Source organism: Pelodiscus sinensis, chromosome 1 (assembly GCF_049634645.1).
Source record: "Pelodiscus sinensis isolate JC-2024 chromosome 1, ASM4963464v1, whole genome shotgun sequence".
In the NCBI taxonomy this organism is placed as follows: domain Eukaryota; kingdom Metazoa; phylum Chordata; order Testudines; family Trionychidae; genus Pelodiscus; species Pelodiscus sinensis.
The window spans coordinates 234341096-234362722 of NC_134711.1; the positions used below are offsets into that span (position 1 = coordinate 234341096).

The following is a 21627-nucleotide window of genomic DNA, read 5'->3' on the forward strand; positions in this document are numbered from 1 at the left end:
TGGGACAGGATTTTTTCCCAGGTCACTGAAATGGGGTTTTGTAGTGGGCATCCCGAAGGGCATTGATAATAAATAAGCTGCCTGCGTAGTCAGGGCCTTACAGTGGTTAAATTGAGAACAGAATCTGACCCCAAATTATATCCTCAGCAAGGCAAAAAGTGATGTCACTAATGTAGAGTTCAGATTTCATTGGAGAACTGAGAGGAAAGTGAGGTGGAGTGCAGAGAACGCATTTAAAAATCACAGCTGAAATAATAGCTAGGCCATAAAAATTACTAACGAAGTAAATTCCTTTTCGTATTAAAATAATTTTGAGTTTGTTCCAGGGTGAAAGTCACTTTTAATATTAATACCCTATATGCTTAAACTCTCTTCTTTTGACTCAGCTTAGGAATTAGTAGCATGAGAAACACAGGAAGAGACACGAGCTTGAAGGTCAGAACAAAATCAGATCAAAGATCTGGGATATGGCAACACAATCAAAGGTAATACATTTTTGAGAATTAAGTTTCTCATGAATCCCCGTGATACACATGTGCTTACAAACCTATGGAAATTAGGTTTGATTAATGATTTTCACTTTTTCTAAATGTAGGAGTTTATTCCTCTAGATTTACATTAGGATTTCTTTCTGTTTTACAGTCAGTTTTACATAAAAGGGGAACAGCCACTTAGCTGACTGTGGTTAGGACTCGGGAAAATCTTCAGCCATACGTTATTTGGCATTGTAATTTTTCTGTACTAGCATTCACTTTGTCTGGATAGAATTTTAGGAACAGTATTTCTAAGTAACAAATCATTACACAGTATAGACTAAATCCTGCCCTTACTTATAAATTTGCAATTCTCTTCAAGTTAATGGGGCAGGATCTGCCCCCGGTCTATCTAGAAATTCCCTAAAATTCATTGCCTCTCTTAATATATTCAAGTTTCTAACTTAACATGCAAGTCACAGGGTTGATAAATGTACTTGACTAGGAAGGGAAAAGAGCACTTTTACAAGTGTGCATATCAGCGTTAAAGGTGGAGTTTCAAAGCCCATAGAAACTCCAGATTGGCAGAGAAGGATGGAACCTCCACTTTGCTCTTCTTGGGCTGATTTTTTTATTATTAATTATGTGTGTAACCCATAGTGTTCAGACTGCAGCATCTCACAGCCTACACTGTTTATTCTTTGCCGTGACAGTACATACTCATCTAGGGGAAATGGCAGGTGTTGGCACAGTAGCAAGCACAACATGGGGGTGCAGTACTGACAGCCATGCGAGGAAGGAGGAGAGGAGGCGTTTGACAGAAGAGCATATAGAGGCACAATGACTCTGTGCTTTCCTCCTTTTAAAAGCTCTTGCCAATATCCAGCAAGCAGACAGCAAAGCCAGAGGAGATATGAAGGTGTCTGCATGAGTTTCATGTTAAAAACAGCCTTCAGGCACCAGGACAGAGAACCCCAGCAGCCATTCAAAAGTACTTATAGTGGCAAAGCTCCAGTGTTACCTCAGAGGTCCTGCACTTGTAGGTGGTTAGGGCATGCCTCAGAGGCTCACTGTGACTCTCGACGTAGCCTCTCTCCCTTTCTGGAGGCAAGGGTCACGGCCTACTGAGCCACCTTCATCATAGGCCAGTCAATGTGCTTGGTTTGAGACCCCTCCTTGGTCTCAGTCTTCTGTCTCAGGGAATGTCTCTGTGATGGTGTGGGGAGGATCTGAGGGAAGCCAGGTCTGCCCTCTACTCTGGATTCCAGCCCAGGGACCCTAATGGCAGCAACAACAGGTAGTTTTTCCTTCACTACCAAAGCTAAAGCCCTGCCCTGGGCCATTTTCCCAAACAGCCCCTCTAAGCACCTTGCTCCTGGTACCTGATCACACTCATCCTCCCAGCTCTCTTCCACAGCTCACCACTTTACACCCAGCTCCTCACCTGCCACCCTCCATGAAGAGGAGCCTTTTATATCAGTCCTAGCTGGTTCTTAATGGGCTGAAAGTGTTCTGATTAGCTTGTATGTCTTAATTGCATCTAGCAAGTTCTTAATAGGCTCCCGGTATCTTATCGTGTCTGCCTGACTTAATTGGTTCTAATACATTCCTGATTGCTCTGGAGCAGCCTCAGTCCTGGTCACTCAGGGATGAGAAAACTGTGCATCCAGTGGTCAGTATCCTTACCTTCTACCAGACTCCTGCAGTGGGCACGGGGTGTGTACTTGGTGTGATTTACCCCTTCTGTGGCATGAGAGAGACTCTGGCGCATGTCTACCTTGAGTGCACCAGCCTACAGCCCCTCTTTCAGTTCCTTCAGAACCTCTTGTTGAGGTTCTGGATGCACTTCTCCCTCACGTGTTGATTCACACACACCCCATCTATGGCCCCACAAAGTCATGGGACCTCCTCATCAACTCCCTCCTGGTTATGACCAAGATGGCCATCTATAAAACCAGGGAGCTTAGGTGGCTAAGGGAGGGGCCTGTGACTGTAGGGCCTTTTTCTGTTACTCTATCCACTCACACATCTGGGAAAAGTCCCTCTGGGTGGTGTCTGTTGGCTCTCCTGATGCTTTTGTGGAGCAGTGGGTGCAGTCTGGGGCTCTCTGCTCAGTACCCCCATCTGGTTCCCTTGTTTTGGCCCTTTGACCTTCACACTTGCCCCTGTTTTTCTTTTTATTTGTCCCCCATAATCATTTGGGGTACGTCTAAACTACAGCACAGTACAGGATCTTTTGAAAAAGGCTTTTCTTTTCGAAAGAATCACGTCTAGGCCGCGGTTTCACTTGCAAAATAGCGTTTTTCGAAAGAATGCCGTGATGCGGTTATGCAAATGAAGCATGAGAAATTCAAATCCTGGCTTCATTTGCAATTTCAATCTGTCTAATTTACATCCCTGTCGAAAGAGGGTTGTAGTCTAGACATAGCCTTGGATTCCAGGTTTCAGTGGATCCTCCCTGTAGGCTGAGGGAGGGTCCTTTAGATGTTGGCGAGCTTATGACCGCACACCTCCCAGTCTCCAATTGGACCATACTACTGCAGCCACCTAGTCTGGCTCTGTCACATTATATAAAGGAAAGGCTCAAGTGCCGTCCCTCAAAGAGGCAGTTTTGAAAGCAAAGCCTTATTAACCAGTTGCTAAGACTGAGAGCAATATGAAGGTGGGCTTGACATCTGCAGCAGGCAGATGGCCTGGGAGCCATGTGTGTGTAAAAAGTAGTCAGTTACATCCTTTGACACATACCACATGTATCTCACTAACTCTCTCTGCCATACTGAGGCCAGCTCTGCACCGACAAGATCAGGGGGAAGGGTGGAGGGGAACAATCACAAAAGTTGTTTTACAACACACCTGAAAATGGAAAGGCCAGCTCTGCTTGTTACAGTTTTGTGTCCTCTGCTTTCATCCAGTATACAACTGCTGGGAGGGGAACACCATTCCTGCATCTCAAAGGACCCTATGGAATCCTAAAAGGGCCAGCCCCATGTGCAGAAAGTGACAAGGGGAGATGGGACCACGTTATCGCTGAACTGCGTGGGAGTCTGACACTGCAGCCCACCTCTCCCAGCTAGTGTTTTCACACTTTAGACTGGGATGATGTGATCTGGGCATGGTGTGAGGGCTACAGTTCAGGCAGCAGCAGTTACATATAATGTCTACCATTTGGGTGGGGGAGGAGAACACAGGCTCTGCTACTGCACTGGATTCTGACCCCACTTGGATCAGCCATTCCCCTGTCATAACTTACTACCATGAGGAACAGGAAGCCACCAAGAAGAGCCTTGGTGAGGTCATGAGAAGAGTAAATTTGGTGGATCAAGAGGCGCCAGGTTACAGCTTGAAAGGGTGAAGTGCATATTACCAAAGGAATGTCACGTGTCAGTGACTGAGATGGTACATTTTTGAGAGAACCCATTGGAAAGTTTTGGTAGCACATCACTGCGGAGTCATTATGACTCAAAGGGATAATGCCTCCTGAGACGTGAGCAGTTTGTTTCCATCCTCTTAGCGAGGTGGTAGCACCTCTTAAGAGACACTGTTTTATCCTCTGATTCAGTCATTTAGACGTCCATCTCCTTTTATAGAAGGTGGATCTGACTATGCTAGCTGAAAGTGACTCAAGAAATGGAACTTCCATGAATTCCTTGAGGAGGGAATTAAATGCCCTATTGTGATTCAATGTTAGGAACATTTTCCTATGGTTCCAACTAAATTTTCCTTTGATCAATTTAATTCCTTTACTATTGCTTATCTCCTCACATCAGCCTAAACAATTCATCTCATGTCCTAGAATTTACACCCTTCACATGATTCTATGGCATTATCCTACCCTCTGAGTCATCAGAGAAACGGAACTAAGCATATTTAGTTCTTTTAATCTTCTTTATAAATTAATCCCTCAAGTCCTTTCATCATTTATTGCCCTTTTTCAAATTTCCTACAGTTTGTTGGCCTCTTTCTGATACAGTTAGCCATAGACTACTGCTCCCAGTTTCACTAGTCACTAAACTGCCCCTCTTTGGGATCTCACATCTCCAGTGCAGGTCAGTGGCAGAAGTGATAATGTGCAGTCTTTGGAACATGGAGTGGTGTCTGGGGCAGTGGCTGCTCTCAGCCCTGCAGTCAGTTGTAATCACGCTGTTAGAATTGAGTCCTAAGCGTTATGCTTGACTTAAATAAAGAAATATAAAATAACTTGTATTGCCAAACTCAACCATGCTCATCAGTATAGTATCTGTGCTTAAAGTTCTGGAGAGCTCTGGATCCTTCACATGGTGGAGGCTGCTCTTGGGCACCCTTCCTTCCCATCCCAGGTAGAGCGTCTGGAGCTACCCACAACAACACAGGATATCTGGGACACTCTTACCACAGTCCAGCTCTGACTTCCAGCCTGGTTGGGGAGTGGGGCCTCAGGGGGAAAAGGAGGAACAGAGGGTGGGGCCATGGAGAGGGGTGGAGCTTCTGGTACTGTTGCCCTAGACCACACAGCACCCTGAAAGCAAAGACTGAGACATTGACATTCTATGGAAAGTCAGTGTAGAGGGCAAAGGACAGGCCTGAAGGGTGCATGATAACCTGTGTTGCTGAGGAGATGTGCTGCAATTTCTATACTAGCCAGAAGTTTCCAAGTGCTGAAGGCTTCATGCCTAGTTATTTCTTATTGCTGTAGTCCAGCTAAGGGGATGACAAATGCATGACTACCTGAGGGTGGATCATCCTCAGCTAGGACAGGATTGAATCTCCTAGTCCATTGGATATGGTACAAGGCATTACTCCTGAATGCTGGTATGTGATAATTTAGCATCAGCAAAGAATCCAAGAGTACTCAGACTATGACTCGCATTCATCAATTGTGAATGTGTACCTTCAACAAACAGAGGCTGGAAATTCCATCCTAACTGCAGGTAAATCACCACAGAAAGCATGTTCATGAGAGACTTTTATATGGAAATCAGAGCTTATAGCGATAGTACTCACTAATGAAAGCAACATGCATTGGGAAGAGGCCAACACAGGAGGCTGATGATATGCCCAAATATGGCATTGTGCAGAAAGAATCAAAGCTTACGGTATATTGTGTCTTGATCCAGATTCTCCGATCTGGCTGGACTTTGCAGAGCAGCACAGGAGAGAAAGTCTGCTTTATATCACTCTGCCGCTCTCTGATCCTGAGTCTGGCCAGGTACAAATTCTGGGCACGGCACAATGCACGGCAGACTTAGGGGGCCATTCCAGTAGTCAGAGATTGATGGAGAGCAGGTGTGCCTGGTCACAGCTCCTAGTGGCAACACAGAGATATTAAGATTATTCTACTCAGCTGTGGGGAGGTAACAACACAGAGAAGCTGTTTTGTAGGAAAGAATCTCAGTTCTGCTATAATTGCCCCCCAGCACACAATTAAAATGAAACTCTTAAACACCCAAATCAAAATACAATGTTTTATTTTCGAAAGAGATATTATACTTTGAATGTAAAGACCAGCCTATTTAGTGCATTGTCACAGGATAACACACAAAGAGCTGTCAAGTTGTACTTTTGTTCTTGCTTTGTTCCATGTGTGTTCTCTTGGACTCCTTATTTGCATATCTTTTTTCTGCAGAAGCTGATGCACGTATTTGCCACCTTTTAAACATGATCATATGCTGCGTTTTGCAAGCATGAGCCAGAGGTGGAAAGAATAAAGCAATATTTCTACGGTTACCCTATGTCTGGGTTTTCCTGGACATTGCTTCTTTTACATCTTCTGCCCTCTGGGTGGATTTTTCAGATGATAGAAAATGTTTGGGGGAGGTTAGAGGAGGGTTTCAGAGTAGATGTTACAACTCATAAAGAGCCCTGCTTGGTCCACTTCCTGCTTGGTCCCTCCCCTGCATCCACATCTGATTGGTCCCTTGCAGCTGCTAGATGCCACCCAACTCAGGCCTCAGCCCACAGACTTGGGTTGAGGGAGAGCTCCACAGGGAAACTGACTGATGACTGTCCCTGTGGTCCAGGTCTATGCCAACCACCCTGTCTGTGTGACAGGGAGCATCACTGCCACCTACCTCAAGAATGAGGCTGCAGATACCCCCTGTATCTCCCAGTACAAACACATTCCTCCTGCACTCCCCAGATCCCCATCCCAGTACATACCCCCTGTACCCTCCAGGTCCCCTTCCCAGTACACACACACTCCTTCTGCACCTCCTAGATCCCCCTCACAGTACAAACACCCCCCACATCCCTCAGATTCCCCTCCCAGTATGCACACCCCCCTCCTGAACTCCATAGGTTCCCCTCCCACTACACACACATCCCGCCAGTCTCCCACTCCATTGTAATCTCCTCCAGCTCCCCCTTCCTCCCTCTCCACCAATGTCCTCTTTTTGAGAACCTGACCCCGAACCACTGCAGTAACACCAATGGAGGACCTTATTAGGCTGAGGGTTACAATTTATTTTACCATTTCCTCCAGACTCAGGCTGGCATACTATTATTAAAATATTTTGTACCAGAGTGTGTGGAGAAGGGATCAAATTTGCCATTTTTTAAATTTACAGAGCACAAAAAAAGTGCTTGGTTTCAGGCACTTTTGGTTCACTGTAATTAAATAATTGCTTTTGGCGGTTTTCTTCCATTGTATAAAAAAATCAATGGTGTGTTCCACACAGGGATTGATGACTGGAGATGGTCTGAAGTGAAGTTGTAGGGGCATTAATTCCTCATGTGAGCTATTTGTATTTGTGCAGAAATGGGTGTGTGGGAGAGAATTTGTTTCCATTTAGAAGACAGGCTACTGAATGCGCACAATAGCTAGGATTCAACAGCAACTCGTAAGCATTCCATATGGATTTAATAGGTATCAGCAACCAATTCAGTAATTCAATATGCTGATCAGTCAGACGGGCATTGCACAGTGGTTTTAGCTGAAGTGGAATGCAGAGCATCTGGTGAGAGTTCTTCACTCTGAGGTGGATTTCAGATGAGGTGTAATCCATTGTCTCCACCAGTGTTCCCTCTAATTTTTTCCATCTATGTGCAAAATACATTTTGTTATCATAGAATCATAGAACAGCAGAACTGGAAGGGACCTCGAGAGGTCATCGAATCCAGTCCCCTGCCCTCATGGCAGGACCAAATATTGTCTAGACCATCCCTGATAGACATTTATCTAACCTACTCTTAAATATCTCCAAAGATGGAGATTCCACAACCTCCCTGGCCAATTTATTCTAGTGCTTGACCACCCTGACAGTTAGGAACTTTTTCCTAATGTCCAACCTAAACCTCCCTTGCTGCAGTTTAAGCCCATTGCTTCTTGTTCTATCCTCAGAGGCCAAGATGAACAAGTTTTCTCCCTCCTCCTTATGACACCCTTTTAGATATCTGAGAACTGCTATCATGTCCCCCCTCAATCTTCTCTTTTCTAAACTAAACAAACCCAGTTCCTTCAGCCTTCCCTCATAGGTCATGTTCTCCAGACCTTTAATCATTCTCGTTGCTCTTCTCTGGACCCTCTCCAATTTCTCCACATCTTTCTTGAAATGCGGTGCCCAGAACTGAACACAATACAGGCAGTCCCCGGGTTACGTACAAGATAGGGACTGTAGGTTTGTTCTTAAGTTGAATCTGTATGTAAGTCAGAACTGGCGTCAGCCGCTGCTGAAACTGATCAGTTTCAACCACGGCTGAATCTGGATGCCAGTTCTGACTTACATACAGATTCAACTTAAGAAACCCAGGCGTCCCCAAGTCAGCTGCTGCTGAAACTGATCAGCGGCTGATTCCAGGAAGCCTGGGGCAGAGCAACGAGGGAGACAGAGAGCAAAGCCACTGAGCATGCCCGCGGCTTTGCTCCTGTCCTCCTGGTCTGCTGGGGGGGTCCAGCAAAGCTGCTGGACCCCCCCCAGCAGACCAGGGACACCAGAGCAAAGCTGCCGCCTGGGCGGCTTTGCTCGTTTGCCCGGGAGCAAAGCCACCCAGGCGGCGGCTTTGCTCGGGTGTCCCTGGTCTGCTGGGAGGGTCCAGTGGCTTTGCTGGATCCCCCCAGCAGACCAGGGGGACAGGAGCAAAGCCACCCAGGCGGCGGGAGTCCCGCTGCCTGGGCGGCTTTGCTCCGGGGCAAACGAGCAAAGCCGCCCAGGCAGCGGGACTCCTGCCTGGGCGGCTTTGCTCTGGTGTCCCTGGTCTGCTGGGGGGGTCCAGCAGCTTTGCTGGACCCCCCCAGCAGACCAGGGAGACCAGGAGAAGCTTTTCTCGCCCCGGAGGACATGGGTGGCGACCCGCCGCCCGTGAGCTCCGGGGCGAGAAAAGCCCCGTTCGTAAGTGTGGATCCGACATAAGTCGGATCCACGTAAGTCGGGGACTGCCTGTACTCCAGTTGAGGCCTAACCAGCGCAGAGTAGAGCGGAAGAATGACTTCTCATGTCTTGCTCACAACACACCTGTTAATGCATCCCAGAATCATGTTTGCTTTCTTTGCAACAGTATCAAACTGCTGACTCATATTCAACTTGTGGTCCACTAGGACCCCTAGGTCCCTTTCTGCCATACTCCTTCCTAGACAGTTGCTTCCCATTCTGAATGTGTGAAACTGATTGTTCCTTCCTAAGTGGAGCACTTTGCATTTGTCTTTATTAAACTTCATCCTGTTTACCTCAGACCATTTCTCCAATTTTCCAGATCATTTTGAATTTTGACCCTATGCTCCAAAGCAGTCACAACCCCTCCCAGCTTGGTGTCATCTACAAACTTAATAAGCGTACTTTCTATGTCAATATCTAAATTGTTGATGAAGATATTGAACAGAGCCGGTCCCAAAACAGACCCCTGCAGAACCCCACTTGTTATGCGCACCAAGGCATGTGCAGATGTGCACCACCAGTAGAAACTCATGCTGATGGCTGGAAGAAGGGCTCTGTTAATCCGCTGGGTGGCGCTTGAATCTCTCCGACAGGGGTGGTGGATATAATAGGCAGGGGAAGGTATTGCCTTCCCAAACCACCAGCGTGGCCCCACCCAGATTCCGGCTCCAGAATGTCTAATGTAGGTGTACTTGGGTGGAGAGTTGCTGCCTCCGAGTGCCCACCCTCCCTGTGCCCTGTGGCCAGGGAAGCTGGGGCCGTGTGCTCCCTCATCTCCCCGTGGTGCTCCTGGTGGGGGTGTACCTTTGCACCCGGGGCGGGAGGAGGGGAGCAGAGCCTGAGCAAAAGGGGCGGGACTGGGGGCAGGGCTTCCCCCAGCCCTACCTTCACCCACTGCCCTGGTGGCCACCCAAGTGCTCGACTTACAGGGAACAGTGGCCCCAGCATTTTCATGTTTTCTTATTATAGTACTCTGATGCGTGAAAGATTCCCACATCTATTCATGAGACAGTCCACAATGCAATGAGCCACTGGAGTGCCCATGAGGAGCTTCTTGTTTTGCTTTTATTGTTGATGAAATAAAGGAAAACCAGTACAAAGGGGTATAAAAGCAAAACTACTACATAGACACGGTCTCCTCTACACAGAGGGAATTCCACATCTCTGAATCACCCCGGTTCCATGCAGAAAGGAGTGGGTGGTCCTCAGCCACATGGCCCCACTGTCTTCCAACCCTGCAGATGCACCTCCATGCAGCCCAGGGTCCATGCCAGGGGAGGAACTCGACACTGGGCAGGAGGTTAAACCCTGCTCTAGACCCACATGTTAAGACATTACAGCCCCCATGTTTGTTCCTTAACCAGGCTCCTGGGGCAGCTGCCACCAGGGGGAAGCCCTGCCAGCAGTGTCACATTAGTTCTGTGCTGCCAGGAAGAAAGGCTTCCAGACCATACAGTCGGCAGGGAATCACTGGCATTTGGGCCTTCCCGCCTACAGCACTGACCTCTCTCTTTCCCCCAGCACCTGCATGGGTCCTAGGGGGATGGACAGAGTTTTCTACAGGTGCATGTGTACGGAGGGGGGGAGGGGGAGGGATGTCATCACATGGGCGCTTACCTCACCAAACTGTTTCCCCATAGAGAAGAGATGATTTGGGCAAAAAGCTGGCTCTACATCTTTCAGTCATCCAGGGGGGTTACTACCGGGTTGTATTGAACTGAATTTTTATCCTACTGTACTTCAGGACAACAGGAGGAGCGTAGGATGGAGAGTACCTTAATTTTGAATTTAGTCAGCTTGTGTCAAAGCTTTAAACCTAATTTTCTCATGCATTCTTACAAAAAAATGTTACTTACTGTTCATTTAACCTCCATGACCACAGTATTTACAAATCAGTTGTTAGTTTGTCAAACAAATGTAACTATGTGAATATTTTACTTGAAAAAAACCTGAGGAAAACAGTAATCATTCCAGATCTGGTTCCTTAACTCTCAGTTTGCATATATATATATATATGTATGTGTGTGTGTGTGTGTGTGTGTGTGTGCATGCGCTAATTCTTTCCAAACAAACACCGAAAGAAAGGCATCCATCTCAGCAAAGTTCTCTTCCTTTGTGTAATTCAGTTTACTCTATTTCTTGCCTATTCTCCTTCTGCTGAGAGAGCCTGTGCTTGGCAAGATCCAAATTTAAATAGTTTCTTCAGAGCTAAGGACAAATCCTTCCCTCCCTCTGTTATAACAAAATGGTATAAAACATTGTGGCTGTGTCTAGACTGGCCAGTTTTTCCAGAAAATCAGCCGCTTTTCCTGAAAAACTTGCCAGCTGTCTACACAGGCCGCTTGAATTTCTGCAAAAGCACTGACTTCCTACTGTAAGAAATCAGTACTTTTTGCAGAAATACTATGCTGCTCCCATTCGGGCAAAAGTCAAGTCACCTTACTTTAATTAAGGCCAGATCCTGATGACCTTGTTCATGATGTGCATGAGCAGTTCTGTCAGTTTCAGGGAAACCACGCACTGTAAGCAAGTTGGCAAAAACTGGGTCACTGTTAAAGCCTAACAGTGGCCATTCAATGAATTTGGTATTCAAGGGCATGAAAGGAGACTTGCGACTCCCTCTGAAGTTGTCTGACATGCTTTGGGTCAAGTTGGACCGTGATTTACACACCATGCGCCTGATTAATTTAGTTGTGGAAGTTTTGATTTCTGGGAGATGGCCTGGAGTTCAAGTCAGAGTCCAGTTCTCCCACTGAACTTAAAATTGTGACCCAAATATACTGGGAAGATAGACATGTTTGGTTGGGGAATATATGTTTCAAAAACAAATTCCTTCTAAGACTTGTCTGCACCAGAAAATGTTGGTGCTTTGACTGTACCACAATAGTTGAAGAGAAACCTTTCACCACTCCTCAGTGTGGATGTAGTTACACTGGTTAAAAGCACTTAGGGTACATCTGCACAGCAGAGTTATTTCGGAATAACATAGTCCACGTCTACACAGCAAGCAGTTATTTTGACATAATGTTGAGCTGGAGAACTTCTTACTCTGACTCCTGTAACCCTCATTTTATGAGAAGTAAGGGAAGTCGGAGGAATAGTGCTCTACCTCAGACTTCCTGCTGTGTAGACCGTGCCAAAAACTGAAATAAGCTCTTTTGACTTAAGCTATGCAATTGACGTAGCTCAATTAAGTAGCTTAGTTCGGCTTTAGCCCTGCTGTGTACATGTGCCCTTATTCTGGTATATCTGGGTATGTCTACACTACCACCCTAGTTCGAACTAGGGTGGTTAATGTAGGCATACCGCACTTGCAAATGAAGCCCGGGATTTGAATTTCCCGGGCTTCATTTGCATAAGCCGGGCGCCGCCATTTTTAAATCCCGGCTAGTTCGAACCCCGTGCCGCGTGGCTACACACGGCACGGGCTAGATAGTTCGAACTAGCAAGCCATTCCGCACTATCTGTACGCCTCGTGGAACGAGGTGTACAGATAGTGCGGAATGGCTTGCTAGTTCGAACTATCTAGCCCGTGCCGCGTGTAGCCGCGCGGCACGGGGTTCTAACAAGCCGGCATTTAAAAATGGCACCGGCCGGCTTATGCAAATGAAGCCCGGGAAATTCAAATCCCGGGCTTCATTTGCAATTGCGGTATGCCTACATTACCACCCTAGTTCGAACTAGCGGGGTAGTGTAGACATACCCTCTTATACCAGTTCAGGAAGAGATATAAGCTATCCTAGCATAAAGCATCTTTATACTGTACTAGTGCATTTACCCAGTGTTGCTTGGGTCCTTAAGGAGGGGCTCAGGGTAGGGGGCTGAAGGTGTGTGGAGTACAGTAGTCAGATTTGGGGGGGCGGGGAAGGGCTCCAGCAGGAGACTGGGTGTGTGTAGGGAGACATTCGTATCAGGGCTGCTTGCTCTTCCCCTTCCTGTCCCTGTCAGGGAATGAGAGCAAAGTGCATAGCTCATCTGCCCCCTGCACTCCCCAGCCAGAGTGAAGAATACAGCAAACTGTGCACTTTCCCTTCGATCCCTGACAAAGGGGAAGAGCCAGCTATATGAAACAGGGAGGGAGCTTCAGCCCCCAGCCCTCCTAAAGGGTGCCGAGGCGATGGGAGGCTTGGGCAGCCTCCCTAGCCAGCCCCTTTCACCTGCCTGAGGATTCGGTCTCTTTTCTGTATGAGAAACAATCCTATTCTGGGCACGTCCCATTTTCCTGCCACAACCAAACCCTGACCTTGCTGAAAGTTATGAGACGAGGAAGCTGTAGACTGATATTGGTGGTCCTAGCTCTTATCGCTTTGGAGAAGTTCTTGAACAAGCAGACAGACAAACTCTCTCAAATATATCTATCTATATATTTCAAAAATGCACACCTGTCTGTCTGTCCGTCCGTCTGTCTGTGAGTTTTGTTTGTCCAGGAGCCCTTCCTAAAGGGTAAGAGCTAGGATCACCAAATTTGGTAGGGAACTTCCTCTTACCATAACTTGAAGCAAGGTCAGGGTTTGGTTGTGCCAGGACAATGGGATATGTGTGGAATGTGACTGTTTCACATCAAACAGAAAGAGAGGGGGTGTAAGAGCAGGTACAATTGTATTCACCCATGTCCACAAGGGAGCAGCAAGCACTGGAGACAAGAATGACCACAGAGAGGCAGCAAGCTCCCCAGCAAGCAGCTGCTGGCCAGCAGCACCCACCGCCCCATCCTGCCCTGGGGAGCATTTGCTGGCTGCTGCGCAGCCCCTGATTCCGTGAGCCAGTCCTGGGGAATGCCACCTGTGTGTCTTCTCCACCCCTGGGCTGCCCCCAGGAAATGATGCTTGTGTGGCCTCCCACCCCTGCACTGGCCCTAGGAAGAAGCCAGCGGCTGGGGTGCATGCCTCCCATAGCCCAGCCTCAGGGAGAAGCTGGTGGACACCCATTACCTGAACCCCCACTCCCTCTCCTGAGAGCTCTCTCCTCCCAACTTCCGCCATGATTTCTGTACCCCCCGCACTCTGCCCTGAGTCCCTTCTCACCCCTTAACCCAGCCTCCTGCCCTGAACCCCCACATCCCCAAGTCCCTGCCCTGGCTCCTGCACCACCAGCCCTAAAAGACCCTAGTAAGTCTTCTAGTATTTGATAATTGCATCCAAACTAGGGTTTATAAATCCTATAAATCCTTTACAAGAGAATAAAAAAGCTCAACAACTCATCATTAGCCACCATTAACCAGCATTCTTATTCCAATATGAAAAATATTAAATCTTTTCTAATGCAAACCAGGCCTACCACATCAGGGAGCATAGCCAAGAAGAGTGCATACATTCAGAGAGAAGTTCCAGGCTCTGCAGTATCATCAATGATAACAAGTTCTAGTCTTTGTGGAGATATCAATCATGTAGTTAACATATTTACAAGGGTACCTCTACCATGTTTCTTCCATATGTTCCTGTGCATGCATGCCTGGCCATGCCAAAAATCTTCCCCTATTTTGTTCAATCCAGTGCAAAGTTGGTTTTGGCCTAATTTATTGCTGAAACTTTTCTGCATTGATCTAGGTGGTTTCGTTGAAACTTTTTGGGTGCTTTACTCATCACATAGTCCTACATAATTGTGTCTCTCCTCATTCTGCCTCTTGGATACCCAAATCTTGCCACGTTAGCTCACAAGCAGGTACCTTCTACTCAGTGCACAGTGAACACTTTTGTCCTCCACCACATGATGCCTGAGAGCTACAACCCCTCAGCTATGCTCAATAGAGTTTTTGACTGGAGCTGGCCAAAACTCAGAATATCGAGTGCAAGAGCATTCAACATTTTTAAATTTCCTGTTAACTAAAGAGTCTGATTTTTTGGTGTTCCCAAAAGAAAAAGTATTCTGGAATTTGTTAGCTACTGAGTGAAACTGTCAGGATTTTTGTCAATTTCACTATTATAGCAGCCATAAAACTGACAAGCTCACGTCTATTTCACTCAGCAGCCATCAGGACTCCTACAATCTGTGACACTTTTCTGCTTGACTTTCAGGGCAACTGGCTACTACTGAAAGAGTAAGGGGCTATCTGGAAAAAATAGTCTGTAGTAACATAATTAAAATAGTATAATGATGCATATGAACAAGGGGTCTGAATTAGAGTTGCACAGGCAGCCTTATTTCTAGCATTTCCCAACTTTTGAGTCCGTGACTTTGCAACCTTAGTAGTGTACTTAAACAGTTGTGTGTGTCTAATTGTCAGGGGTTTTTTACTAGAAAAATAAATTCCATTATACGAGTGTAAATATGCCCCAGGGGTCATCAGCAGGGAACCATTAGAACCATCGCAGACCTCTGCCACATGAGCTAGTGGAGTCACTGACAGCATTAGTAGATAGTTCTTCTCCTCTAGTGATAGCGCACATCCTTAGCAAATACAATAATTGTGAAACGTACTATAGGTTGAATCTTTCTAGTCAGGCATCATTGGGACCTGATCGGTGTCAAAATAGTGAATTAGCCAAACCGCGAGAGATCAATATTGTCTAACAGCATCACCAACACTACCACTGCTAACTGGGCTCATAGAAGACATATGGGGGTAAATTACAACTAAATAATATCACAGAACACTGAGAGCCAGGATTAGTGGCTGTAAACAAACTTGATGGAGCCACATCCAAGATAAGAGGCCATCCAACTAACTAAAATCATTCTGGTTTACAGAATGCTGGACTATTGAGTGCCGGATTAGAGAGGTCCAACCTGTAGGCTACGTCTACGCTGGCCACAATTTCCGGAAAAGCCATGCAAATCAGGTAAGTCAGGATAGGGAAATCCGCGGGGGATTTAAATATCCCCCACGGATTTAAATAAACATGTCTGCCGCTTTTTTTCCGGCTTGCGGAAAAGCCGGAAAAAAAGCGTCTAGACTGGCGCGATCCTCCGGAATAAAGCCCTATTCCGGAGGATCTCTTATTCCTACTTCGAAGTAAGAGATCCTCCGGAATAGGGCTTTATTCCGGAGGATCGCGCCAGTCTAGACGCTTTTTTTCTGGCTTTTCCCCAAGCCGGAAAAAAAGCGGCGGACATGTTTATTTAAATCCGCGGGGGATATTTAAATCCCCCGCGGATTTCCCTATCCTGACTTACCTGATTTGCATGGCTTTTCCAGAAATTGTGGCCAGCGTAGATGTAGCCGTAGAGTATAAGAGCTGTAGCTCTAGAAAGAAGCAAGGAATGGATTCCAAGATTATTTTGTCCCACAACTAAAGGAAAGGGGTCTGCTTTCTGGTTGGAACACACTCTTATGCAATAACTTTTCCCACCTCATATGCCCACTTCTGCTTCTGTGCCCTCCAGCCTGTCCCTATCCAAGGTCTGTCTCTTGCCCATCTTGGCTCCTTACCCAATCTCATTCTCCTTACTTACTCAATCCCTGTCCACACTCCTCAGGCTTCTTAGGGTCTCCTTGCTCAGCCAATCCCAAATCCTCAGCCAGTGTCTCCTACAGCCTGACCTCCAGTTGCCTCCACACCTCTCCCCATCCACATTGTCCATCCCCATTCTCTTCCAATCTCTGTGTCTCCCCCACCCCTTCTTCTTGTCGCAGTCTCCATGCCCAGCTAGTCCCAGGTCCACCCCCAACCCTGCACTCCAGCTCTTCATCTATTTCCCCTCTCTCTCACCTTCTCCCCTCTCCCCCAGCTCTTAGACCCAGTAAAAATAACAAGCGTAAAGATTGCAAAGTATATTAACAACAGAGAAGAAAGTCAATTTAAAATATATCAAAGATACTTTGACAATTCCTTTTCCCTCTTAGCACTTGTTCTGTCACATCTGTTACAGAATTTTCTACATGAGAAATAAATCAGCATTCAAGCACTAAAATTTCAAGGAAAAAATGTGCATAGCTCTTTCCTAGCTCCACTACTCATTTTGATTCCTGACATAAAAAGGCCGGCTGCAGAAGGTATGTTTGCAAAACATGCATATTTTGAAAACTTGATGATCACATGCCACACCATGAATGCTGAGAAATACATTATCCAGAGTGTCTTGTGAATTATAAAAGCTCTTTTAGTTCTCTTGAGTACAAGTACAGGACATTATCAAATTTGTACAAATCTACTAAGCAAGAAGCAAAAATAGGTCCAAAGGCAATTTTGAGTTTTAGGGTGCTTTAAGAATACAATAAAAAAACTGCCATGAATGAAACTACCACAGCAACTAATCAAGAACTGTGTTTTATGTTCATTCACAGACTTTAGCTTTATTCTCACGTCCCAAGATCTGTAAGGTTCTGCACCTCTTTGCACCTGCAAATTCTCTTGTAGGAAAGGAGGTTCAACAAGGACAAGTGCAGAGTCCTGCACTTGGGACGGAAGAATCCCAAGCATAGTTACAAGCTGGGGACCAACCGGTTAAGTAGTAGTTCTGCAGAAAAGAACCTGGGGGTTACAGTGGATGAGAAGCTGGATATGAGTCAACAGTGTGCCCTTGTAGCCAAGAAGGCTAATGGCATACTAGGTTGCATTAAGATGAGCATTGCCAGCAGATTCAGAGATGTCATTATTCCCCTTTATTTGGCTTTGGTGAGGCCACATCTGGAGTATTGTGTCCAGTTCTGGACCCCCCACTACAAAAAGGATGTGGATGCATTGGAGAGGGTCCAGTGGAGGGCAATCAAAATGATTAGGGGGCTGGAGCATATGACTTATAAGGAGAGGCTGAGGGACTTGGGTCTGTTTAGTTTGCAGAAGCGAAGAGTGAGGGGGGATTTGATAGCAGCCTTCAACTTCCTGAAGGGAGGTTCCAAAGAGGATGGAGAGAGGCTGTTCTCAGTAGTGACAGATGGTAGAACAAGGAGCAATGGTCTCAAGTTGTGGTGGGATAGGTCCAGGTTGGATATTAGGAAAAACTATTTCACTAGGAGGGTGGTGAAGCACTGGAATGGGTTACCTAGGGAAGTAGTGGAGTTGCCATCCCTAGAGGTGTTTAAGTCTCGGCTTGACAAAGCCCTGGCTGGGTTGATTTAGTTGGAATTGGTCCTGCCTAGAGCAGGGGGCTGGACTTGATGACCTTCTGAGGTCTCTTCCAGTTCTATGATTCTATGATTTAGCAAGTGGGAACAGGACAGTTACATTATCTTCTTTATTATCTGGAAAGCGTTTGGAGGAATGACAGTGCTGTTGTCAAAACACCATATTAGAACTCACAAGATCTGTGCTTACAGTTGAGCTCTGTCACAGACTTCCTGTGCGACCTCGTGCTTGGTGCTTTGGTTGCCTTTATGTGAAAAATGGCAGTGATTCATGCCAACTCCATGGGAGTGTTACACAGATAGATTCATTATTAAGTTGTATTCCAATTAAGCCTAGGAGCCCTAGTCACAGACAAGAACCCCACTGAGCTATGTGCTATGCAACAGAATGTAAAGACAGTCTCTGCTCCAAAGAGCTTACAATGTAGAGACCAGACAGACACAGGGTGAGGGAAAAGCTATATCACCAGGCAAAGTAAATAATGATGGCAACAGGCTTGTTAGTTTCTTAATTGGATGGTGTGTGTGCATGCGGCAGGCAAGGGGGCCTAGTTAGAAGGGGATCAGCTAAAGAGAAGAGGGAGGGGCCACTGAAAGGGGAAGACAGAGTTCCCCCCCCGCAAAGGTCCTTGCTTTGTCTGCTTCTGGCCCACCAACAGGAGTCTGTGGCTGGCTCCTCTTTGCAGATTTCTCTCAAGAGCACATAGTGGGGGGAAGGGAGGTATCACCATGGCCTTGTGCACCCTGTACAGTTCTTAAGTCCAGGGGAATTCTGAGGAGGGAGATGGCCCAAGCTGGGCCTTATTTTAGCCCTTCCCCACCAGTGCAGCAACCCCTTCTCTGGCTGTTTCTGCCTCTACCAGCCGGAGAGTGAGGTGCTTAGACCTGTAGGTGAAAGAAGACCCATCTAGGTACAAACTACATTTAAGAAGTTTAAAACAAAAAAAGAGGGAGGATTTCTACAAGTTTCCACACACATAAGGCTAAGTTCACTGGTTGTTTTTACCAGTGTCAAAGGTAGCCAAGTTCCCTGTGCCAACAGCTCTGCCCGAGGGTCTGGTTGCAGTGGCTGAAAGTCACAGAAACTCCCTTTAGAATGAAACTGGAGGGGTTATTGTTATCCTCAAACTTAGCAGAGCTGGCTGGAAAGGGGTATGGGCAGTACATCCCTGATATGTGCTAAAGGAGCAGCTGTTGCCTGAAAGAGCTCCCATCTACAGCTTGTCTGTGGGTACTGGGCAAATCAGAACTGCTCTCCACTCTCAGCAGAACCTCTCTGGAGAGCACAGGCAGAAACATGGCCGCCAAGCTGAGAGAAGACTCTCCTACCTACAGGCTTCCTCGTGGAATGAGGTGTACCGGTAGTTCGGAATAGGAAGCCTAGTCCGAACTACCTAGTTCATGCCGCATGTAGCCGCGGGCACGGAGTCCGAACTAGCGGACATTTAAAAATGGCGGCGCCCGGCAATATGCAAATGAAGCCCAGGAAATTCAAATCCCGGGCTTCATTTGCAACTCCGGTTGCCTACATTAACCACCCTAGTTCGAACTAGGGTGGTAGTGTAGACATACCCAAGTAGACTTCTGTGCCCATGGGGAGCTCCACTGCTTCTAGACCTCAAGTTGAGGGCATTATTGTAGAAGACACTTTGCATATGAGAAGATTGAAACTCTATGTAGACAAGGTTAAGCTTTGGGCGTGGCCTGTCCGTTGGATTGTTACTGCACTACACAGTGATTGGCTTAAGAATCTTGCATTTGAATCAAAAGGCCATATTTTAAGTGGGGTTTATTGAAAATATATTTGGAAACTGATTTTTTTTTTTTTAAATCTGGCAACTTGGTATCATTGCACTCAGGGTTGCAGCCATTTGGTAGAAATCCCAGAAGCTCTGTTGTATCGCAGTAGACCACTGCACATTCAAAAATCTGTCTATCATTTGGATGTTGCTATAGCAATAGCCTAGTTCCAGCAGGAAGGAACTGGTTTACTTGTGCCTGCACATCCTGAACTATGAGATTGCTTTCTCCCATTATACAGCAGTAAACTGTCATTTATAAATTGAGGTGCAAAATAACACCTGAAAAGTGGAAAGCTGTTAAAAGGATACCTAAACACTTGCTTTCATTTCAAAGCCTCTCCTTTGCTTATTTCCAGCTACATCAAATGGTAGCTCTTTTAATGGATTACTCCTAATTATTTCCAATGCTCTTGTTGCTGAACTAGAGTCTATATTAAGAAAAGCAATTTTACAGCATTTGAACCAATTAAGCACTTTTTTAGCATTGCTATAAATAAAGATGCCATTTCATGGTACTTATCAGTTCTCTTCAAGCTTGTTGGAAGGAGTGTGCAGCCCTGTGGAACTATAGTAATTACAAATGATCTCCAGATGGTACCATGACAGGCCAAATTGATGATGTTTTTTAGAGCCAAATGCTTATCTTCTCAGTCACAAATGAGCCCATCTTTCTAAGAAGGCTGAGCTTTCCAAGGTGGGGAGGTCCCTTTCCTCTTGTTCTATTTGGACTCTCGGTCAGCGGAAGTTTCTCTAGCGCCCTGGGTCTAATGTCAGATCCCTGACAGTGTCAGTGACACAGAATGAGAGCTCTGAGGTGGTACAGACTGTTTGTTTCTTTAGGAAAAAATGGTCTACATGCCCCAGCTGTCAGAACTGTCCAGGCACCATGACAATACACTGGTAGTGTGCCAAGTTTCCAGTGCCAAGAGAAAGACAGTGATTGAAATGGTGTGCCCATCAGCTTTGCTCAGTACTGTTTCTGCAGGACAAATTGTGCTAAGTGGCATTTCTGCAACTGCAGCCTTTTTGGTTTCTATTGGAGACTGCAGGGCAACCCCCATTGCTTTTCATGGAGTTATTCAAGTACAGCATTTTGTGGGGGAGAAACAGTTCTTTTGATGATGCCCAGCAAGGAATATAATCCAGTGTATTCTCTCCGAGCGCTGCAGAGCTCACATAGCCAACAGGCAGAGCCTGCTGTCAATAAATCAGGATATGTGGCAGAGTGGGAGAAGGGCAGATTTGCTGAGTAAGACAATCTGTTTCTTAACTCAGTCACTTTTTGGAGCAAAGTCTTTTGTAAGGTTCCAAGAATGACACTGACTCTGCTTTTCTGCACACGTTGTACAACAAATAAAAAACAGGCACAATGCAGTTCCTTTTGCATTTTTCTCCACACACAAAAAAATGCTTCTAAATTACGTTAGCAATTAAATCCCAATTTGTTTGAGAAAGCTATACCTTGTTTATGGTAATAGGACGAGGAAGGTAAACTGTAGATAGTTTTCTTCAAGGCAGATTTAGCAGGTCAGCCACTCGTCTACTTATGGCGTGAGTGGAGTATCTTTACAGAAGAAAGAAGGAAGCTTTAATTTAATAGAAACACCTTTTTCCAAATGAGGTAGGAAACAGCAAAAACTGTTGACAGTCTAAAGTAGCAAGATCTAAGTGTACCTTCTTCCTTTCCATCCTCAACATTTGCCCACAATGTTAAGACAGAGTATTTTGAGGGTTTTCCTGTCCTCTCCTCTGACACTCTGTATCTCAAAACAGCGCCCTGGATCCTCCATATTCATCACTGTCAATAATTATAATATATTTTGTACAAAGTATGTCTTGATTAGTTGAACATTAATATACTGTTGGATTGAATGTGATATCCTGTACATGCCATTATGAAGATTGTTCTGTGTGTTACTGAAATAGGTTGGGATCATCCACAAGCAGCCTGTCACGTACCACAATGGAGTAGCCAGATGTGCTGATAGCCTGTCAAGGGGAAT

General features: G+C 46.1%; 1 protein-coding gene across 1 annotated transcript in view; it reads right to left on the bottom strand.

Moving 5' to 3' along the window:
• The window catches only part of ST6GAL2 (ST6 beta-galactoside alpha-2,6-sialyltransferase 2), a 318315-nt gene that overhangs the window by 104218 nt on the left and 192470 nt on the right, over positions 1 to 21627 (bottom strand). Inside the window, exon 3 of the mRNA XM_006114562.4 lies at positions 5545 to 5754. The gene's annotated coding sequence lies outside the window, so the exon portion shown is untranslated. The remainder of the gene's footprint in view (positions 1 to 5544; positions 5755 to 21627) is intronic.